This window comes from Mytilus californianus, unplaced genomic scaffold, assembly GCF_021869535.1.
Source record: "Mytilus californianus isolate M0D057914Y unplaced genomic scaffold, xbMytCali1.0.p SCAF_6, whole genome shotgun sequence".
NCBI classification, from domain to species: domain Eukaryota; kingdom Metazoa; phylum Mollusca; class Bivalvia; order Mytilida; family Mytilidae; genus Mytilus; species Mytilus californianus.
In genome coordinates this window covers 45,997,184-46,006,045 of record NW_026262712.1, presented here as the reverse complement: position 1 = coordinate 46,006,045, position 8,862 = coordinate 45,997,184, and positions in this window count along the sequence as shown.

Below are 8,862 nucleotides of genomic sequence, written 5' to 3'. Positions count from 1 at the left end.
TACAGTGTTTTGATTTTAAGTGTTTCTCTCCATCTTCTACAGTTCTACCTGTTGTCTCATCAAACTTAACTGGTCAGGGCTGTTCCAGAAAATAGTGGAGTAGAATTTAGAATTGATGCAGGGATTGAAATGAAACATACTAAATATTTTCCCTATGGAGGTGCTTAACGTGTTGTAACTTTGGTGCTGATTAATATTATAAACGGCTGCTAGTACTAAGTAGAGGTCAGCATTTACATGAAACTCTATGGAAAAATGACATTTTTATCTTCTATTTGATACTACTGGTCTGAATTTAGCAAAGCTTAGTGGAAATGTTCACAGGCTCTTGGGTATATGATGCAGATATTTTTTTTGGATTTTTTTGTTGTTGATTAAAATATTCAATTTTTATACGACCGCAAAAATTAAAAAATTTTTGGTTGTATATTGGTATGACGTTGGCGTCGTCCGAAGACACATTGGTTTTCGCACTCTAACTTTAGTTTAAGTATATGGATCTCCATGAAATTTTACCATAAGGTTCAATACCACGAAAGGAAGGTTGGGATTGATTTTGGGGGTTATGGTACCAACAGTTAAGGAAAAAGGGGCCAAAAATAAGCATTTTTGTAACTTCCAGACAATAACTTGTGTGTAAGTGTATGGATCTCTCTGACATTGTAACACAAGGTTCCATATCACAAAGGGAAGGCTGTAATTGATTTTGGGGGTAATTGCCTCAAAATTTTAGGAATTAGGGGCCAAAAAAGGGGCAAAAAACAAGCATTTTTCTAGTTTCATGACAATAACTTGTGTGTAAGTGTTTGGATATTTCTGAAATTGTACTACAAGGTTCCATATCACAAAGGGAAAGCTGGAATTGAGATTGGGGGTAATTGCCCAAAACGTTTAGGAATTGGGGGCCAAAAAGGGGCCAAAAATAAGCATTTTTCTAGTTTCCAGACAATAACTTGTGTTCAAGTGTATGGATCGCTCTGAAATTGTACTGCAAGGTACCATACCACAAAGGGAAGGCTGGGATTGAGTTTGGGGGTGATGAATCATAAGGGGGTTCAAAGAATTTGGGGGGGGGGATTTTTTTTTCTTTTTTTCTTTTAAAATTTTCCATTTTAAGTTGGTTATTTCTGATTTATATTTAAAAGCAAATTATAATGATATGGCAGGAGATACACACCAAACAGGATGTGTAAATTATTATATAATAAGTATTGTGCAATAGCAAGAAATTTTCAATTGCACAATAGCAAGAAATCTTCAATTGCACAGCATTGCGCAATAGCAAGAAATCTTCAATTGCACAGTATTGCGCAATAGCACAATATTGCGCAATAGCAAGAAATTGTCAATTGTACAGTATTGCGCAATAGCAAGAAATATTCAATTGCACAGTATTGTGCAAAAGAAGATACTTCGTATAAATTGCTTATTTCTTGATCAATTTCAATGGGGTTTTATTCTTGAATTCTTGGGGTCTTTAATATGCTGAATCTAACCGTGTATTAAGTTTTTGGATTTTCGGCCCCGTTTTTAAATTGGTCCACATTGAGGTCCAAAGGGTCCAAAATTTAACTTTGTTTGATTTCATCAAAAATTAAATTATTGGGGTTCTTTGATATGCCGAATCTAACAGTGTATTTAGATTCTTAATTTTTGGTTCCGTTTTCAAATTGGTCTACATTAATGTCCAAAGGGTCCAAAATTAAACTTAGTTTGATTTTAACAAAAATTGAATTTTTAGGGTTCTTTGATATGCTGAATCTAAACATGTATTTAGATTTTTGATTATGGGCCCAGTTTTCAAGTTGGTCCAAATCGGGGTCCAAAATTGAACTTTGATTTCAACAAAAATTGAATATATGGGGTTCTTTGATATGCTGAATCTAACCATGTATTTAGATTTTTGATTTTTGTGCCCCGTTTTTAAATTGGTCCACATTGAGGTCAAAAGGGTCCAAAATTAAACTTTGTTTGATTTCATCAAAAATTGAATTCTTGGGGTTCTTCGATATGCTGAATCTAACCATGTATTTAGATTTTGGATATTGGACCATAATAGGTGAATGTCCAATTTAAAATTTTTAAGTTCTTAGACCACATTCATTCTGTGTCAGAAACCTATGCTGTGTCAAATATTTAATCACAATCCAAATTCAGAGCTGTATCAAGCTTGAATGTTGTGTCCATACTTGCCCCAACTGTTCAGGGTTCGACCTCTGCGGTCGTATCAAGCTGCGCCCTGCGGAGCATTTTATCTATATTTATACTACATATCTATCACTACTGCGCATGTCTCGCCTAGTTTCGAGTGATTTTACCAATTCACTCGAAACTAGGTGAGACATGCGCAGTAGTGATGGATATGTAGTAAAAATATAGAAAATTGAATATTTTAATCAACAACAAAAAAATAAAAAAAAATATCTAGCATATACCCAAGCGCCTGTGAAAATGTTGGGAGATCTTTATCTTGTAAACTACTGTGTGAAAGATTTCAATACATTGTTACATTGATCTATGTATTCAAGATCTTTTACAAACAACATACGATTTGATCTGGTTTGATGAAAAACGTTTGGGTTATGCAGTGGAGGTAAAAAGTTTAAATTTACACCATGGTAGAAATGATCCAGATGAGCAAATTAAGCTCTTGATAGCCTCGTGTTGATGTAGCTACAGGCTGAGAAATTTATCCCTAGCTTAGACACTTTATCCAGAATTGTTGCTTTTGTTCCTTAATGCTATAACAGAAAACTGAAACAAGAACCAAAAACACAGTCTCTACATTTTTGTCTCGCCTTGACGGAGTCAAAAAGTGAGACTTGGGTATGCTGTTTCCGGCGTGAAAACAAAAGACTGAGGTTCATGTATACACATATGACAGTGGCGGATCCAGAAGGGGGTTCCGGGGGTTGGAACCCCCCCCCCCCCCCCCCCCCCCCCTTTATCCTGGGTTGGGAACCCCCCTTTTAAAAATGGCTGGATCCGCCCCTGTATGAACATATAAAACCTGAAAGTACACTACAGCTGTATGGTTACAGCATCTCCTGCTTCCTATAGAATCGGACCAATCATCTTTGCTAAAACAACTATTTTTTTTTTAAATGTGCTTTTTTAGAGAAGTCGACCATGTTCATGGGGTGATAATAAAGAAAACTCTTTAAAAGGATTTATAGATCATCCTGCAACTCAAATATGATGATGATAGCTGCAAAGTGTAACAAGACAATACTATATATTGGTGGGGTTTTTATGCCCCCTCCACAGCCAGGAGGGGGGCATTACCCTAGCTTGTCCGTCCCTACGTACGTCTCAAAATTATTTTCTGTTCCCTTAATTTGGTTTGCCTACCAAATGTTATGGAACTTAAACACAATGCTTATTACAAAGAAACACCGATCAAGTTCCGAATTTGTGTGGCGTCACTTTTACCGTTCTAGAGTTATGCACCTTTATTTATGTAAACGGAAAAATTACTGAATTTTTCGTTTCCGTTCTCTAACTTTATAGTTTGCCTCAACCAAATGTTATGAAACTTATACCCAATGCTTACTACAACAAAACACAGATCAAATTCGAATTTGGGTGGCGTCACTTTTATCGTTCTAGAGTTATGCACCTTTATATATATAAACGGAAAAATTGCTGAATTTTTCGATTCCGTTCTCTAACTGTATAGTTTGCCTCAACCAAATGTTATGAAACTTATACACAATGCTTATTACCATAACACACAGATCAGGTTCGAATTTGGGTGGCGTCATTTTTACAGTTCTCTAGTTGTGTCCCTCTATAACAAGCGGGGTCATGGACACATTCTCCATTTATTTTTTCTTGATTATAGTGGTTGTGAACATGTAGTAAAATTCAATGGTATAGATGGGGGTTCTTATTTATTTAAAGTTCTGTGGTTGGTGGGTGTAAAAAAAGTGCCTTCATGGGGGCATAATATTCTCTGGAACAGCCCTCAGAAATTTTAACCAACTACTGCAGAGAACTACAATCAAGTTATCAAAGTGAAAAAAATATTGCATACTTACAATCTTACAAGATTTGAATTCCACTTCATGGTTACTATACAAGTGTTGCTTTAATTTTCTACACATATATAAATTGTAATAAAGTCATTTGAAGGGCATGGAATTTATTTTAGAATTGCTATAAAAATGTCCAAGTTTAGTTTCAAACAATTCCTTTTAAAACGTTTTATTATTTTGAGAATCAGACATGGGTATGAATTAAAACATGAAATGTTCAGTAAAATATATGTGAAGTTACAATATGTTGCCCAGAAGTTTTCATGGGAGATGATCTTTTGTCAACTATATCTCACCTTGGCCTATAAGACCTATGTGGGTTTCATGGTATCTAAAACAAAGGTTTGAATCTTGTGTTCTTCTCTGTCCAGAAACATTGACACCATGGCTATATCTTGAAAACTATAATAGAAAAAGAAAATCTTACGTGGCTAAAATGCCCAGACGGGAAAGATCTATATATGTCCTGTTTGCATCATTATTATCAGATGACCCTTAAGGATTAATTGCCCTTGACAGACGATTTTTTGCTAATTTTCATGATTTATCTTGTCAACTCAAAAATTACATTAGATAGGTAAAAACTGTAAATAGCAAATATAGCCAGACATGTAAGATCTACAAAAATAGAATAAAAACGATCCGGCGATTCAATTGGGACGACCCCTTTTAGGAGTTAAAGACTTAAACATTGATTATCGACTAATTTTTGTGTCCATACCTTTTCAAAGATCTTCTCTGAAACTTTAGAATCAATTTCAACTGAATATTTGGCGATTTATCCTTACGGCGAGTAGTATAAAGTTTCTAGTAATTTTTTTCTGATCAGTGAACAAATATGGCCGTCATGGCTAAACATGGAACATAAAGAGTAAAATGGATTGTCTGGTATATATATCTTGAAAACTAAGACCTAATCTGACTTGGGGCTACAATGTATTGTTTGCTATTTTCGTGTTTTTGCCTATCAACTCAAATACTTTATTAGATAGTGAGAAACTGTTAAACCGCCTCTTTAGTCTCATAGCGTGCTCGCCTAGGGCCTATGCGAAGTCGTGGGTTCGATCCCCAACTGAGTCAAATCAAAGATTTGAAATTGGTATTTGCTGCATCTCCGCTAAGCACGCTGCATTTAGGAGTAAGGGCGAAGATTGCTCCTGTCAACAGTGACATGTCTTCCTACGGACTGTTACCTTGTGAACTATCTTAAGCTAAGTCGTTATAAGAAGTTAGCTAAGTAGTTATAAGTCACAATAATAAAAAAACAAAATGCTCCGCCATGCGCAGCTTGATACGACCGCAGGGGTCGAACCCTGAACAGTTGGGACAAGTGTGGACACTTTATTCAAGCTTTGACATAGCATAGGTTTCTGACACAGAATAGATATGGTCAAAGAACTGAAAATTTGAAATTGGACTTATACCTATTTTGGTCTAATGTCCAAAATCTATAAATACACGGTAACGGATTCAGCATATCCAAGTACACCAAGAATTTAATTTATTTATCTATTAATGGACAATAATAGCTTAGTTTTTAAAGGGTTCGCTTCATCAAAAAAAGTATATATAGCATTCTGAAAATTAGTTTTTACAGAATAACAAACAAACTTACCAGAAAGTTTACAAAAAAAGACAAAATTTTTTTTTCCAAAATATCATTCTTCATTAATATAAAGTCTTTAAAAAGTTTATGAACCTAACCTGTAATCATTTTTCAAAATATCTAATCATGAACAGTAAATTTCAAACCATATCTAAACATAATCTTCTCTAAAATTAGAGATGATGCTGTTTCTATTTTTAACTATGACTCAACTAACAATTTCTATTAATTGTGTAATACATCTCGTATACCATCTTTGAATATATATGATTTTTAATAGATTTTATAAGATACAGACAGAGTCATATATATCTATAAAAAAAATTATACTAAGTTCTATAATGTATTGGAAAATTCACAGGAAAATGAAGATTTTTCTTCTTCCTGAATTTTGAAGGTTTTTTTTATCGTGCATTTGAATAGTCAGAACTTAATTTATTGTTTTGAACAGTCTCCAAAAATAACTTTTTAACATTACTTTTTACGGGTTATTTTCAATCTAATTAAAATATAGTTCTCTGATTTCGTTATACTTATATATACGAACAAGCGAGTTAATATAGGTCTGAATTTTGATTAGATTCATCATTGCCGGTTATGTCAACATTTACTAGGGGACAGTTGTTATAGAAATTAATCTTTTGACAATTATTTGAGTGCCAGTCTGATATTGTTAAAAATATCAGAAAAATACATAGTTCAGAATATTACCGCATTTATCCACTGTTGAGAAAATGAAAGGACTGCTTTTATTTTGCAATATCAAAGTTTTTAAGAACTTATCACTGTTTATTAAGAAATTAGTTAAAATATTGTAATTATACTCTTAATTATATGATTATATGTTAACATTGTTTTGTAGTAACCATAAATATGAATATGTATTTTGCCTCTTGTTACACATGTAAATATGTGTCTGAGTGTTTCAAAATAAAGTATATATTATTATTATTATTGACACCTGTTAGCAATATAATTAGTAATGCTTTGATAATGGCATCAGTCCTTTTGTGCCAATTGCTATTTTCAAAATGTATCATTTGCGCCAAATATTATTTTTCAAAGGTATCAATACATTTGCGGCAATTTACGGAATACGTTTGCGTCAATTTACTTGTACACATTTGCGTAAATTAACATGTACTAATATTTATCGTTAAAGATAACCCTTAAAAAGTATATCATAAAAAAGAATAATTAATGGAACTAGGGACTATTGTTGCAGACACGCCAAAATGATAAGAAAGTATAGAAGTATATGTTGGTGACTATTTCTTTGTTTCCACTATCCGTATGGACTTAAAATCCATCAACCGCTAAACGCACTGATAACAGTGCAGAGACATTTCATATGCATCATGCACTCACCAGCTCACTAAGAACTGTTTTTTTTTTCTTCATCATCTTCATAATTCTTTTTATTTATTAAATTATGAATAACAAAACTCTAGAGTATATACGAGACATAATGCCTGATTCAGTGGGAAGTAGACATGAACATAATTATACAATACAAGGAAATAATATTACACAACACAACACACGGACCAAAATATATTCTAAATATTCAAGATATCACAGCAACAACAAGACTAATGCCGGTTCATTGCTTTTTGTTAAAATAATTTGGCGCAACCGTATACTTTATTTTAGGCGTAAATGTATGATACTTGGCATTTTGAATACTAGTGGCGCAAATGAGTTATGACGCAAAAATACGCCCTTTGGCGCAACGGATTTCTCCCTTGATAACTAGTCACCTAATATAATATTCTTTACAAAGCATAATCAAAGTACTGAAGTACTGAACATCGGATGACCGCAGGTTCTCGTGGATGGTCAAAAGCACATGTCACAGAAATAGATCACATCTCTATACCTGAAACTGAGGTTAATTTACAGAGATATATTTTTTTCTGATACAAGTTCGTGCATGGATGTTGAATAAATGACAGGAAATTCAACCGCACCGTAATAACTATTTTATTGTAGAGATACAAATCAGTATACCTGGGACTTTTATACTAATATAATAATAGTCCCAGAGTATACACTGGTTTGTTGTTATATATTATATTAATATTACGGTTGCATGTATATATAATTTTCATCTATTTGTATATCATTCTATTCTACTATTCTAATTATAGTGCAGTGCAAGTGCACGGTGGACACTCTTCTGTAAAAAAATCGATTTTTCTAAAAGATTGGAAATGAGAAGCCATAATTCATATTTTCCCGCAAAACGATAACAGAGTTATCGGTCCTTGCCGGGAGTGTCGCAAAACGTTCTTGAGATATTCTTCCGTAAGCTTTAACACAACTTTTCGGTACGTGTGCATATATATCATCAATGATTTTTTACTTTTATATATATAACTAACGACAACACATTTTCATATTATTAATTTGTGTTTTAATAAAAATATTTATAGGAGGATCCATTGAAAAAATGAATTTGAAACAAGCGATAAGTAATGTTATTTTGCACTAGATAATGACCGCGGATCTATAATTTTTATAGATCGGTTGAAAACCCAAAACTAATTTGCATAATGGAAATTTAGGCGATAGCAATACATCGAAATGACCTCACGGTCATCGCGATGTAAAAATGTCGGTATTCACCTCAAAAGCTAACCAAACCTTTAAACAGACTTATTCGGAAGGGATATAGTTACGATACTGTTGTCAGGTCATTAAGGATTGCATATTTTGGTATTATTATTGATTCACTCATAGGGTCTTTGCATCGGAAATAAACACAATTAGTTTAAAACCAGTTGTTGGCATGATACGGGTTATGTTCTCATATATTTTATGATGGTACGTTACTAAACCCGTAACGGGAGGGATTGTACCTGATTTTCGTATGATGAAGACATAATCTTTCAACCAGTTTAATTGAGGTCTGGAGCTGGCATGTCAGTAACTGCTAGTAGTCCTTTGTTGATTTATGTATCATTGTCATTTTGCTTGGTTTCTTTTGTTACCTATTCTGACATCGGACTCGGACTTCTTTTAAACTGAGTTTTACTGTGCGTATTGCTATGTGTTTCTTTATTCTACATTGGCTAAAGGTATAGGGGGAGCAACTTTGCAAAATAAAAAAGGGCAGGATGACAATTTATGGAAAAAAAAGTCAGGATAAACTAATTAAAAAAAGGGCAGGACCGAATAGAGTGAAAAATAAAAAGGCAGGACAGAGATTACAACTAA